Source organism: Herpailurus yagouaroundi, unplaced genomic scaffold, assembly GCF_014898765.1.
Source record: "Herpailurus yagouaroundi ecotype Mexico unplaced genomic scaffold, PumYag 77, whole genome shotgun sequence".
NCBI lineage: Eukaryota > Metazoa > Chordata > Mammalia > Carnivora > Felidae > Herpailurus > Herpailurus yagouaroundi.
The window spans coordinates 26,953,948-26,967,578 of NW_024412388.1; the positions used below are offsets into that span (position 1 = coordinate 26,953,948).

Below are 13,631 nucleotides of genomic sequence, written 5' to 3' on the forward strand. Positions count from 1 at the left end.
ATACAAAGTCAAGTTAGTAATCCTAGACATGCCACTTATGAATTGTGCCCTAGAGCAAAACACTTACCATTTAAAACCTCGATTTTTTAGCTGATGAAGGAGTCTATGTTCTTTTTTTTTTTAAGTTTATTTATTTATTTTGAGAGAGAAAGTACAGGTCAGGGAAGGGCAGAGAGAGAGGGAAACAGAGAATCCCAAGCAGGCTCCGCACCTTCAGCGCAGAGCCCATCTATGTTCTGACTGGTTTTCTAATGTAGTTAACGTACAGTGTTGTATTAGTTTCAGGTGTACAATATCGTGAGTCAACAGTTCCATGCTCATCAATTAAGTGCACTCCACCTCCTCTTCTTCTCCTTCTCCTTCCTCTTTTTGAGTAGGCTCCATGGGGTTTGAACTCACAACCCTAATATCAAGAGTCACATGCTTTACCGACTGAGCCAGCCAACCACCCCAGGTCTGGTTGTTTTAAGCCAAAAAGGGAAAATATGGTGGCCTTGAGAATGATGAGAAAATCTAAGAAAAGGTTTAGACAATGAACAGAACAGAATCCCAAAATCTGTCAGCAAGAATAGCTTGATCCAAGTCACTGATAATTGCTAAAATAAACTTTATGCCAAACAATTGGTCTTTTAGTCTGGGTAAGCTAATTGCTAAGATAAACTCCCAAATTACAGAGGTTCTACAATGTGAACATTTGTTTCTGTCTCACACAATAGTCCAACATGGGTACTCCTGTTCTAGTGGCTTTTCTGGGCAGCTGTCCTCCAGGCGTTGTCTCAGGGACCCATAATCTTTACATTCTGTGGCTCTATCCTCTTCTATGTCTGTGGAGTCTTCTCCATTCAGCCAATGGTTGGGGAAAGAAAGGGCAAAGATCACATGAGGGAGGTTTATATAGGTCAGGTCTAGATGTTGGCCATTGTTTCTATGTTCCATTGTCCAGAAATCAAGTCACATGCCTGCACCCGACTGCAAGAAAAATGTAGTATATTTGTATGCCCAGGAGGATAAGAAAATGGGGTTTGATGAACATATGAAAGCCTCTCTCACAACATCCCTTGAACAAGATTCAAAGTTCTGAGAATGATCATCTGATTGGCATAGCTTAGGTCACTAAGCTACAGGCCAAATCAGGAAAGAAATACAGAAAGAATCAATCCCTTTCTATTCCACTGTGAGAGGAAGCAGACAAGGGAATTGTCTTTACTTACAATGGAGAATTTTCCTAAAAGGGAGATCAGGACGCTTAGAAACAGGGGGAGAGTTGGATGCTAGACAGCCAAAAATGACAAATGTCCAGTATATCTGTAATCTGCCTATGTTACACAAGAAAGTCTCTAAAGGTTTTTTCAGCTTTAATTGTTCATGACTCAGATGCAATAACTAAAACATATATAGATGTCCAAGGATTTCTGTTGAGAGCAACAGCTCTCCAATTCCTAAGGGCCTCCCTGACTCTCAGAAGGGCAAATAATTCATAGAACAAGATGATGCCTGTCAATACATGGGAAAGCATTAGTGCTCAATGGAACCATGTAGTCTAAGAAAAGTATGATTAAGTAACATAACATGTTAAAATGGAAAATAGCATTGCAACTTCACGACCTTGTTTGTTTTTTTTTTCCAGGTTTGTCACTACTAAAAGACATAGCAGCTCTAATATTTTGACTCCACATTTACTCTCATGTATATCCCTAACACCTAAATTTGATCTTTAGTAGTTTTATCCACCAAAATTATCTGGAATTCATTGCAAAGTGGCTGATTATATGGGGCAGGGGAAAAAATAGTATGACTTCAGAACATTCTCTTATGGCAAGAAAGGAGGAATGTTTCAAGGATGTCAGGGGCAGAGCTCAAAGGACAACACTTAGAGATGTACCCAGTGGTGAAGTTGTAATAATTAAATTTAAATTTAAATTTAAATAATTTAATATAAATAATTTAAAATGTCATAATTAGAGAAAATTGGAATAAGTAAAATCTACAAAGGCTATGCATTCATACTAAGACTCAAATGGGAAAAGTAAACAAAAAAATAGCTTTAAGTAAACAAAAAAATTTTAGTACAATAAAGGATGAATACAATATATGTTTAATGATTAGTAATGTGTATGTCTTTGCATGTACAGGTGTGGCTGCACATATATTTTTTTCTTCTGTAAAAGGTATGTTGACTTAAATATATCCACATATAATTTACCTATATCTATGATTTACATATGAACAAGCAGATAAAAATGAACCAAAAGGTAGGAGGAAGGAGCCATCAACACTAGTAATTTTGTAAAATTATCACGACCAGATAGAAGGTGAGTCTGTCAATTATTCAGCACCACATTTACAAAAAGCAAGTAAAAATAGAGTTCAACAGATATTCTAAGAATGAGAAGGATAAATCAATATTCTATCTTTCAGGAGATAAAACAACAAAATGGCTCTAGTAATTATAATAAGATACTGATAAGAAATACATAAGTTCCTAAGCAGATCAATGTCATATAATAGCAAGATGGCTATTGGTCATGCAAACCTTAGAGCTTACATAATTTCCAAAATAGACACTAAGTTTCAAAATTTAAAAACCATAAGGAAGACAGAGGATTATAAGTCCTATGGTATTTTAAAACTTTTACTATTACAAAAGGGTTTTATTATTTTTTTTTAACGTTTATTTATTTTTGGGACAGAGAGAGACAGAGTATGAACAAGGGAGGGGCAGAGAGAGAGGGAGACACAGAATCGGAAACAGGCTCCAGGCTCTGAGCCATCAGCCCAGAGCCCGACGCGGGGCTCGAACTCACGGACCGCGAGATCGTGACCTGGCTGAAGTCGGACGCTTAACTGATTGCGCCACCCAGGCGCCCCTACAAAACGGTTTTAAATAAATGGTCTGAATTACCTTGGACAACAAAACTAGGTCTTATGTCCCAACCAAGAAAGAATTAGTTGATATCACAGATCCTGGAACCTCAACTGACTTAAAATTATATTTCTTTTTCTATTTGATTTGGTAAAATTTCTGAAATCCCAAAAAATAATCAAAATGCTATTACTGAAACCTTAAGAAAATATGAAAGTAAATATAACCTTAAGAGATATAAAAGTGGTACAAAAATAATACAGTAATAGTCAACCCATGGCATTGAATATTCAATCCAGGCCTACCTAATTGATACAAGTGTAGTCGATTTTGTCATCTTTGTGTTTGTGCACAGTTTGCTGATATTTAACGCCTATGAGATATTCAAAAGTATCAACCATATTAAATTTGTAATTCCAGCTTAAATTGTTTCAGAAAATTAATCAAATGTGTATTCTGGTTTAGTGATCAAGAAAAACTATTTTGACATTTTATTTACTAGAAATAGGATTTTGGCAATTGGGCATTAAACAACAAACAAGCTGTGAGTATTCTCCAAGCAAAAAAGCCCCCTGGACATGAAAAATACTGAATCATAAGGCACAAAGTAGATAATGTGTTTTTACTAATACTCCTCAGGAAGAAGGGGAAGTAACAAATGGGAGACTTGAATAAGGGGTTGGTTGAAAGAATTTGGAAAACTGTGGCACATACACTTTCTGAGAGAGACACACAACCAAACAGATAATTAGCCTACAGTGTGGTGATTATTACAGAAGCGATACTTGGACCAAAGAAGAAAGAGAAGTTAACCTAACCTGTGCATCTATTACTTACCAGGCATAATAGAATACGATGAAATTGGCTAGATGTTTGTAACCAAGTATCATGGAAACCTCACATCAGTTCTAATTCCAAAGATTTTTCATAATGTGGGGAAACCAGATTAAGCCCAAAATGGCCCCATGGCTAGGATCTAGACATAGTCTCCAGGCCTACCTAATTGATAGGACAGCCAGGAAGTCTGTTTTCTAAGGGACTTCTAAGAGAGAACTGATGTGAAAGGAAAAAATAAGCCATCGGGACAAACCTGGTGCAGTAATGAAGCCTCAGGGACAGTGGATAGGTGACTGGACAGAATACAGTGTCTGTCACTTGGATTTGATTCAGCCTCGGCTCAAATGGTGTCACGTCTAGGGAAAGGGAAAGACAGGGGAAGAATGAGGTCTCAAGAAGACACAAAAAAGAACAAAACTCAAAACTTGAAACATCAGTTTTTACAAAAATTTCTGACCAATATTAACCCTACTTCAGCACCCCCTCACACACACATTACAGTGCAACACAAAAGTGGAGAGAGATGGTCTCCTCACTTTATTATAGATATCAAAAGATCATATTGCCAGGGAAATGGTGATTACAAACAAATTAGAGGTCTCAAAAATTAGTTAAACAGCTTCCCCAGCTTCTGCCAAGGTTGTAAGTGATAGAGTTAGCATTTGGATCTGAAAACATGTGTGGATCCAATTCCTCCCCCCCCCCCCCCTTTCATTTCAATGTGCTCCTCTGTGGTCTCCAGGCTGTGTTTATTTCTAATGATAACTACTTCACTTGCAGCTCTCTAAATCGGAGGATGCTCAGTCTCCTATACCATCTGCCTTTGGATTTTTTTAAGGTTTTAAAGTAATCTTTACATTGAATATGGGGTTTAAACTCAGAACCCCGAGGGGCGCCTGGGTGGCTTGGTTGGTTAAGCGTCCGACTTCAGCTCAGGTCATGATCTCATGGTCCGTGAGTTCGAGCCCTGTGCCGGGCTCTGTGCTGACAGCTCAGAGCCTGGAGCCTGTATCAGATTCTGTGTCTCCCTCTCTCTCTGCCCCTTCCCTATTCATTCTCTGTCTCTCTCTGTCTCAGAAATAAATAAATGTTAAAAAAAAAAAAATTAAAAAAAAAAAAAAAAGAACCCCGAGATCAAGAGTCTCCTGCTCCACTGACTGAACCAGCCGGGCACCCCCCATCTGCCTTAGGATTTAAAGTTGGGTCTATATCCCCTATGCCCCCCTTTGCTACTCTTACGTAAAAATTCATGTTCCTTTAAAGCTCATTTCATCAGGCTTTGAGTACCCCTCCTTATTACTGGCATCTACTTATCTCCTAGTCACTCTTTAACATTCACTGAAGAATTTAGCTGCTGGCTCCGTTTTCCTCTTCTGCCACGATTTCACCTTTCCCATGGACACTTCTAATACCTTGGTCTCTCAGTTTATTTAGCTTCTCAATTTCAGCAAACTTTTCCCCTTTCTACCTGCGCCTCCCCACTCCAATGACACATCTTGAATCCTTTGCCTAAAATTGCTCCTCCTCAGAAATAATATATTCAGATATCCCACTTTCTGACCACACCCTATTTTTTCTCACTCAATTTCTCCCTCTAAAGCTACCCTTCTATTTTGTAAAGACCTCTGGTTCCTCCATCAGTCTACTTTCATTCTATTTATTCACCTTTTCCTGTCTTTTCTTCCTTTTATGTTTTCTACTAGTCACTTGCCGATATCCTCCACTCTCTTCTATGGACCTTATCTCGTTTCTACCTGGAAAAACCCTAAGTCAACTTCTCCATGCCCACACCTGTGCTGTTTATTATTGTTGATAAAAGTCATAGAGTCTACCAAACTGGCACAAATATAAATTCTCAGGGTTCTCAGCCTCAACTGGGCTGATGGTATGTCTAGAAATCCTCCCATGGCTCTTTTGTCAGTTTTCTCTTCCATTCTTCACAAAGACTATTCAGTTTCTCCTTTCTCTTCAAATCTCTGACCCAAAACTTCACTCACAGCAGGTGACATAACCTCTTATTCTCATAGAGAAAATACTATACAATCAAATAAGAACTTCCTCAGTTCCTGGCACAAAATGAACAGTTTTCTGCAATTAAACCTACCATTCTTTCTTTCCTCCAATTACAAAGGAGAGAGTGTCTCTCCAGCTACTACCTTATCTTTGTCACAGCCACATACCTCTTAGAAGAGCTGACTACACTCGTTTTCACTGCTTCCTATCACAGACACTCCTCAATCCTCTGCTATCTGGCTTCTGCCTTCCACAGAAACCACTCTTGGCAAATTCACTAATGACTTTGTTGCTAAATCCTATGGCTATTTATCAGTCCTTATTTCAGCAGTCAATGGCATTGCTGCTATTGACCTCATCCTCTCTTAAATCCTCTCTTCACGTGGCTTTGTGATACCATAGTCTCCGAGTTTTCCTCATATGGCCTTAGCCATTTCTTCTTAGTTCTTTTCTTGTGTTCCTATAGCTACACTAATTTGTTAATTATCAGTGTTCCTTAAGGTTTCTTTCTTTGGCCTTTTCACCTCACTCTACCCACAATGAGTGTACTCTCAACCACCCACTACTGTGGCTATAATCATCAACTCTGTATGGTAACTTGCAAAACTACAACTCTTTCCGAGATATTTCTTCTGAACTGTTTATCCAACTGCCTATTAAATATTTATCTTTAGGTATTTCATGGTGTTTCAGACTCAACATATCTAAAACTGAACCCATTATTTGCCCCAGTGTCCCACCCTTTCAACAGCTCCCCTCCCCCTCTTGTATTCCCTATCTCTTGGAATAATGCCACCACCCCCTAGGATGTAACAGTGAGAAATAGAAACAAAGATATTCTGAAACAGAAAGGATACATTCATCCATCCATTCATCAAACAAACATGTATCAAGTGACTCCCTACCCAGTATTGTGTTAAGTACTAGGAGATGGGCTGAAAAGAGACAAAGGCCTATAGTTTCAGAAACAGAGAAAGTGCATGTCAGGCAGAGATGCAGAGAAAGACCTACAGAAAGTTTCATTTCGTGTGTTTGATAACCAGGGGAAAAGAAGTATATATATACTTCAAATAGTTGTCCTGAGACAGGATGTTACACTTAATTTGGGTGCTTTTTAAATTTTTTCTTCAGCATAAAGAACCTTGATGAAGAGGGAAAAGGGCTGATTAAGGAGACAAACAGAATTGACTCATTCTTTTTTTTTTTTTTTCAACGTTTATTTTATTTTTGGGACAGAGAGAGACAGAGCATGAACGGGGGAGGGTCAGAGAGAGAGGGAGACACAGAATCGGAAACAGGCTCCAGGCTCTGAGCCATCAGCCCAGAGCCCGACGCGGGGCTCGAACTCACGGAGCGCGAGATCGTGACCTGGCTGAAGTGGGACGCTTAACCGACTGCGCCACCCAGGCGCCCCAGAATTGACTCATTCTTATTCTTGTTATTGGCAATTAGCTGTGTACTAACTATCTAGTTAAATCTCATTCTACGATTTTGCATCATTCTTTGAAATTTATGGAGCCTTTTTTTCCATTATAAAAGTGATACAGGCTATGGTGGGGGGGGGGGAGGATATATAAGAAGCCTTTTGGATGGTATAGAATTCAAAGAATAAGGTTGTGGGATTAATTCTCATTCTTTCTGAACTCCTATTCTTGGACCCAAAGCAGAATACTTTTTTTTTAAACATTTATTTTTGAGAGAAAGACAGAAAGACAGAGAGACAGAGCACCAGTGGGGGAGGGGCAGAGAGAGAAGGAGACACAGAATTGGAAGCAGGCTCCAGGCTCTGAGCTGTCAGCACAGAGCCCAAAGCAGGGCTCGAACTTACGAGCTGTGAGATCATGACCTGAGCCGAAGTCAACCGACTGAGCCACCTAGGCACCCCAGAATACTCTTAATATCTAGGTGTTTTCCTAAGGGTTTGATTGCCACTGATTATCGATGAGATCCTGGGGAATTTTAGGACTATGGCTTGACTGCTGTTGGGCCTCTCTCTTCAGCTATTTATTCAAAAGAGGTAAGTCAAGGAATTAAGTTGGGTTCTGATGCTTCATCCAGAAGTAACAGCGATGATTTTTAGGGCATATTCAGGTATGGAGAAAATAATATTTATTTTCTTCCAAATCTGAAGCCTCACACTGCAACACTGGCAGAAAATTTAATCTCAGTCATTATTGGCATTCTCAAGAAGGGCACCAGAGGTCTGCATAGTTCCTAGGGTGGGGCCACCCCCCCCCCCCCCCCCCACCCCCCTCACCCCCCCCACCCCCCTTGAAGCATCAAGGAAGCTCTGCAACAATTGGCTCAGTAGTCCAGATTGGTTATTGGAGACAGCCACTGCCCCAATCTGCATGTTCTCCACAGGACAAGTGGCTTTGGCATGCGCATCTTCAGCAAGGATAAAACTCCTTATGTTCAGGGTCCAGTCGTCTCCCCACAGCGCTGTTAAAGAACATGGTACACGTTCTTCAAATCACACTATAGACCTTCACCCTCTTCCTAGCCTTCTGAAACCTTTTCTTCCTTGGTTTTCTCTAAGACACTTCCCTGTCTCCTACACACACACACACACATACACACTCATACATACACATACTCCCTGGATACTTTCATAATCTTTTCAGTCGGGTTGAATTTTATAAAACATAAGACAGCTCTTGACTTCCAACAGCTTCTGCGTTGGCTCCTACCAAAATCTCTCTGACAAAGATGCAAGGGAGGGAAAGTATACAATACAAATCAATGTCTCAGAAATTAGATAACTGCCTCGTGAACAAGCAATTTGCACACTCAGTGGAAATCCTCACCTGGGACCAGGATTCAATCTTTCTTATAGTGTTTTCTTTTCTCAATCCTATTATCAGAAGCAGGGATGTGCACTCAGTGCTCCAGTTCTCCTGAAGCTGTTACACAAAACCTAGGGCTTATCTCTCATTGATATTTTTTACTTGCACGAGTCATTCATTTATGAGAAACAAGAGTCTACACATCTTATAGACCAATTGCTTTATCTTGCTTAGATAAACTTATGTTAACTTAGAAAATAAAAGACATTTGTTGACAGCAATTGCTCATGAGTACATTTACTAGATAGGACTTTTGGCTGCAAGAGATAGAAAACCAAATCAAAGTAGGTTAAGTACAAAGAGAATCTACTGGCTTACATAATTTGTCCAAGAGTTGGACATCACAAATGGATGGACCAGGGAGGGAAGGTGTCAAAATTAGTATTATATGACTTAGACTGGAATCAGAGTCCTCCACCTCTCAGGTACTATGATTAGGTCAGTGATGGTCATTTGATGGTCACCACCTCACTGGGATTTTTTTTCTCCCACCCTATCAAAAAACACACTTCTGTATCCAGTGAAAATATCCTTCAGGAGTGGAGGTAAAATAAAGACATTATTAGAGAAGAAAAACAAGAAGAATTTCTTGGCAACAGTCCTGCTCTAAAAGAATTGCTAAAGGAAGTTCTTCAGACAGGGGAATGATACCTGAAGGAAATGGGAACATCAAGAATCAAAGAACAGAAGTGGTAAATATATGAGTAAATGTAATAGACTATTCTCCTCTGGAGTTGTTTTAAAAATATTTGTTGGTTGGGGTGCCTGGGTGGTTCAGTCAGTTAAGAGTCCTGCTCTTGGTTTTGGCTCAGGTCATGACCTCACAGGTCATGAGTTCAAGCCCCGCATCAGGCTCTGTGCTGTCAGTGCAGACTGCTTGGGATTGATTCTCTGTCTCCCCCTCCCTCTCATGCCCCTCCCCTGCTCTCACTCTCTGTCTCAAAAATAAATAAATAAATAAAATATTTTCTGGTTGACAGCAAAAATTATTAACACTGGCTGATGGGGTTTAGAATTCTAATACATAAAATGACTATAACAAAAGGGTAGAGAGAGGATAAACAGATTTATTTAGGGATAATATTTCTACATTTTACTTGAAGTGGTAAAATACTAAGTGGACTATAAAAAGTTAATTATGATTATTGCAGTCACTAGAGCAACCACTAAAAAAAATTATACAAAGATATATGGTCATAAATAGTTAAAATGGGGGGCGCCTGGGTGGCTCAGTCGGTTAAGCGGCCGACTTCGGCTCAGGTCATGATCTCGTGGTCCGTGAGTTCGAGCCCCGCGTCAGGCTCTGTGCTGACAGCTCAGAGCCTGGAGCCTGTTTCAGATTCTGTGTCTCCCTCTCTCTGACCCTCCCCCATTCATGCTCTGTCTCTCTCTGTCTCAAAAATAAATAAACGTTAAAAAAAAATAAATAGTTAAAATGGAATACTAGAAAATGTTCAAATTAGCCAAAAGAAGGCAAGGAAAGGGAACAAAGAACAAATAATAAAATGATAGACATAATTACTAGATATTATATTAGGAACATAAGAATAACTTGGAGAAACTAACTTCAGTTACCAATGTAGTATTCAGAATCACCAAAGGGTCTGAATTTAAGGTTAACTGCAGAGGACATTTAGGGATCATAGCAGCAGGGGTCAGGAGGACCTTTTGACCTGGACATAGACTTTTGATAATATCTCAGGAAGCATGGTCAAAGACAAGATTGCAATAAATTCATCATTCAACTCTATATATCTTTTATAATCCTATTATGATTTTAGGAATAGCACAATTATTCGATACTATACTCTTTTAGGTGTTGAAAATGTTAATTTGTTAAGTAGCATTTAAAATATACCATGAATGGGGCGCCTAGGTGGCTCAGTTGATTAAGAATCCAACTTCCGATCAGGTCTTAATCTCAAGGTCCTTGAGTTTGAGCCCTGCATCAGGCTCTGTGCTGACATCTCAGAGCCTGGAGCCTGCTTCAGATTTTGTGTCTCCCTTTCTCTCTGCCCCTCCCACTCCCCCACTCGCACTCTTTCTCTCTCTCTCTCAAAAATAAACACTTAAAAAGCTTTCAAATAAAATATACCATGAATATATATACAATGGAATATTACTCGGCAATCAAAAAGAATGGAATCTTGCCATTTGCAACAACGTGGATGGAATTAGAATGTCTTATGCTAAGTAAAATAAGTCAGAGAACGACAACTATATGATTTCACTCATGTGGAACTTAAGAAACAAAACAGATGAACATAGAGAAAGGGAAGGGAAAATAATATAAAAACGGAGAAGCAAACCATAAGAGACTCTGAAATATAGAGAACAAACTGAGGAGAGGTGAAGGGTACTTGAGTGCGGGGATGGGCTAAATGGGTGATGGACACTAAGGAGGGTACATGTTGGGATGAGCACTGGGTGTTATATGTGAGTAATGAATCTCTAAATTCTACTCCTGAAACCATTACTACACTATATGTTAACAAACTTGGGTTTAAATTTTTAAAAATAAAATAAACCATGATTTTTACACACTCATTTGGGATCATCTTAATATACTAAGACCACCCGCAAATGGAAAAGGCCTGAACCCTCTCTATTGCTGCAGGTAATTCCTTTTACTGGTAATTTACTCTGTACCTTGAACTTTTCCAACCTTGTCTTTCCAATCCACGTGCAGATGACACAGGCACCCAAGGATGAAGAAATTGGGGATATACAGAAATTGCTAAGAGACCCATCTTTTGAATCCAGTAAATCTAACTGCCATTCCTGAGTCCATCCCGACGCTGCCCCAGCCTCTAAGTGTCCAAATTTGTGGCTATCTAGCATGGCTTCATACGTCAGATCCCACGGGACTGTAAGCGCTCTTCCCGCTCTCTGTTGCTAAGGGGAACTGGATCATTCCCGGCCAGCTGTGCTGCGCATGCTCGGCCGCACAGCTCGGCGGGAAAGGGGCGGGGTCTACCTGACTGTTTCGCGTCAGAGTTAAGTTCCTTAGAGAAGCGTCCTGCGGCAAGCCTCACTGAGGGGATTTAGTAAGCCTCCTTAAGTGGCTGTGTTGTCGGTCTTTATTCCTGCGCCTTACCGGAAAGGGGCTGAGAGTTTCGTCTGTCAGAGGGAGGATGAAGCGTCGGGTCGGGCCGGAGTCCTAAAGATGGTTCCTTGCGTGCGGCTTCCGCCATGTGAGAGTCGGGAACTCGGGTCAGGCCCCTGGTTGTGTTTGTCCTTTTCTTTAACCTTGTCCGCAGAGTCGGGGGATCCTTGTCCAGCATTTCCAGCGTTTCTCGCCGCCCACTGCCCCTGCGTCGTAACTGCGCTTTCGGCGTTTGGTCTCTGTCCGCGGCCTCTTTTTTAAAAACATTCATCTGATCGTACCGGTGGCTCTCGATTAAGCCGTGGTGACTTTTCAAACTTAAAAAAAAAAAAAAAAAAGACATCATGGAAGTTCTTTTGCAAATAGACGTGTATACGGAATCTCAACTAAAAGAGATTGAATAGTTACTACAAAAGTTTGACTCGATGAATTGGAATATAAAATCGGGATTAGATGAAGGTGCAGTCTTTATCATTTTATTTCAGTATTTTGCCTTAGTGCACGGGGATTGAGAGTATTTTGGTTTGCATGGATTAGTGTGTGCAATCAGTAACTTCCAGCTTTCTTAGGATGCAATTTCAGCAAGAGTTGGACCACTAATAACACCTGACAGTAACTTGTATTCCTCATCACAAATATATATAAGACAAGAACTTAAAATTTATAACAAGAACTAAAAATAAAATATTTGTAACAAAACTGTATTAATTTTAGTTTTGACAGGATCAGGATTCAACAGTTTGCGGTTTTTTAAAAGATTTTATTTTTAAGTAATCTCCATACCCAAGGTGGGGCTCAAACTCAACCCCGAGATCAAGAGTTACATGGTCTACCGACTGAGCCAGCCAGGCACCCTTGCCATTTAACTTGTAGGTTGAAGCAAGAGCATTAGGGAAGTAGATGCCCTTGCTAGAATAATGAATTTGCTTCTGGGATTTTCTGTGAGTGAGCATATAACAGGTCACAATCCAAAAAGGATAGGTGAAAAGCTGTCCTCTTAACTCGTCACTGACAAAGCTACAAGGAATTGAGCTGTATTCAGCCAGATGGCAGGAAAAACTATTTTCTGAAGGTCACTTAATCTGGCACAAATTGAGGCTTTGGAAGTCTCTAAAATACTTAACATTTGGTATATTATAGAATTAAGTATATTTCATGATTTTTAAAGTACATTTTTAAAATAATATGAATGAAATGTTTGCTGAACCCCTAAAGCTACTGATTTACAAGAGTTAAGTTCAAGGATTTTGGTGTTCAGGGACCTTTCTGATATGACCCATGTCAGCTTCTCAAATGTTATTTCCTTGCACTAGCACTCTTACTTTTTATCTTTAACAATAACTCCGCTTCTTACAGTTCCCACGTTTGTCATTTTGTGCATGCCGTCTCTATACCTGGAATATACTTTTCATCATCCTTTGTAGACACTTTAAAACCTAGCTCAAATTTTATCTTCTAGAAGATTTCTTCCCTCTTTTCTGCTTTTTACCTTGCACACACTTAAATTGTTGTAATCATACTGTGCTAGCAGTGTATTTATAATAGAGTGTTGGGACATCCTAATCGTTCCTCTAATTCCAGTACCTAAATACTTCATAAATAGTGGCTCCCCATTGCCTGTAGAACTAAGCAAGGACATTTTAGTTTGGCTGGAAAAGCATTTAGCCTTCTGCCTCCAGCTTTTCTTTTTAATGTTTATTTTTGAGAGTGAGAGACACAGAATGTGAGCTGTGGAGCGGCAGATAGAGAGGGAGACACAGAATCCGAAGCAGGTTCCAGGCTCCGAGCTGTAGGCACAGAGCCCGAAGCAGGGCTCAAACTCACAAGCTGTGAGATCATGACCTGAACCGAAGTCGATGCTTTACCAACTGAGCCACCCAGGCGCCCCTCCAGCTTTTCTATCAAGATAGTAAAAAAGCGGGGCGCCTGGGTGGCGCAGTCGGTTAAGCGTCCGACTTCAGCCAGG

The 13,631-nt window shown here is 40.1% G+C and overlaps 1 protein-coding gene across 4 annotated transcripts in view; it reads right to left on the reverse strand.

Annotated features, from left to right (window-relative positions):
* Window positions 1-13,631, reverse strand: part of ZMYM6 (zinc finger MYM-type containing 6) — a 97,567-nt gene that overhangs the window by 52,057 nt on the left and 31,879 nt on the right. For 2 of the 4 annotated variants that reach the window (XM_040468730.1, XM_040468723.1), the window contains exons 1-2: window positions 11,209-11,423; window positions 3,954-4,056 (exon numbers count right to left, since the gene is read on the reverse strand). The gene's annotated coding sequence lies outside the window, so the exon portion shown is untranslated. Of the gene's footprint in view, window positions 1-3,953; window positions 4,057-11,208; window positions 11,425-11,656; window positions 11,983-13,631 lie in introns of those variants that run through there. The other 2 variants (XM_040468738.1, XM_040468784.1) reach the window with 2 other exon arrangements.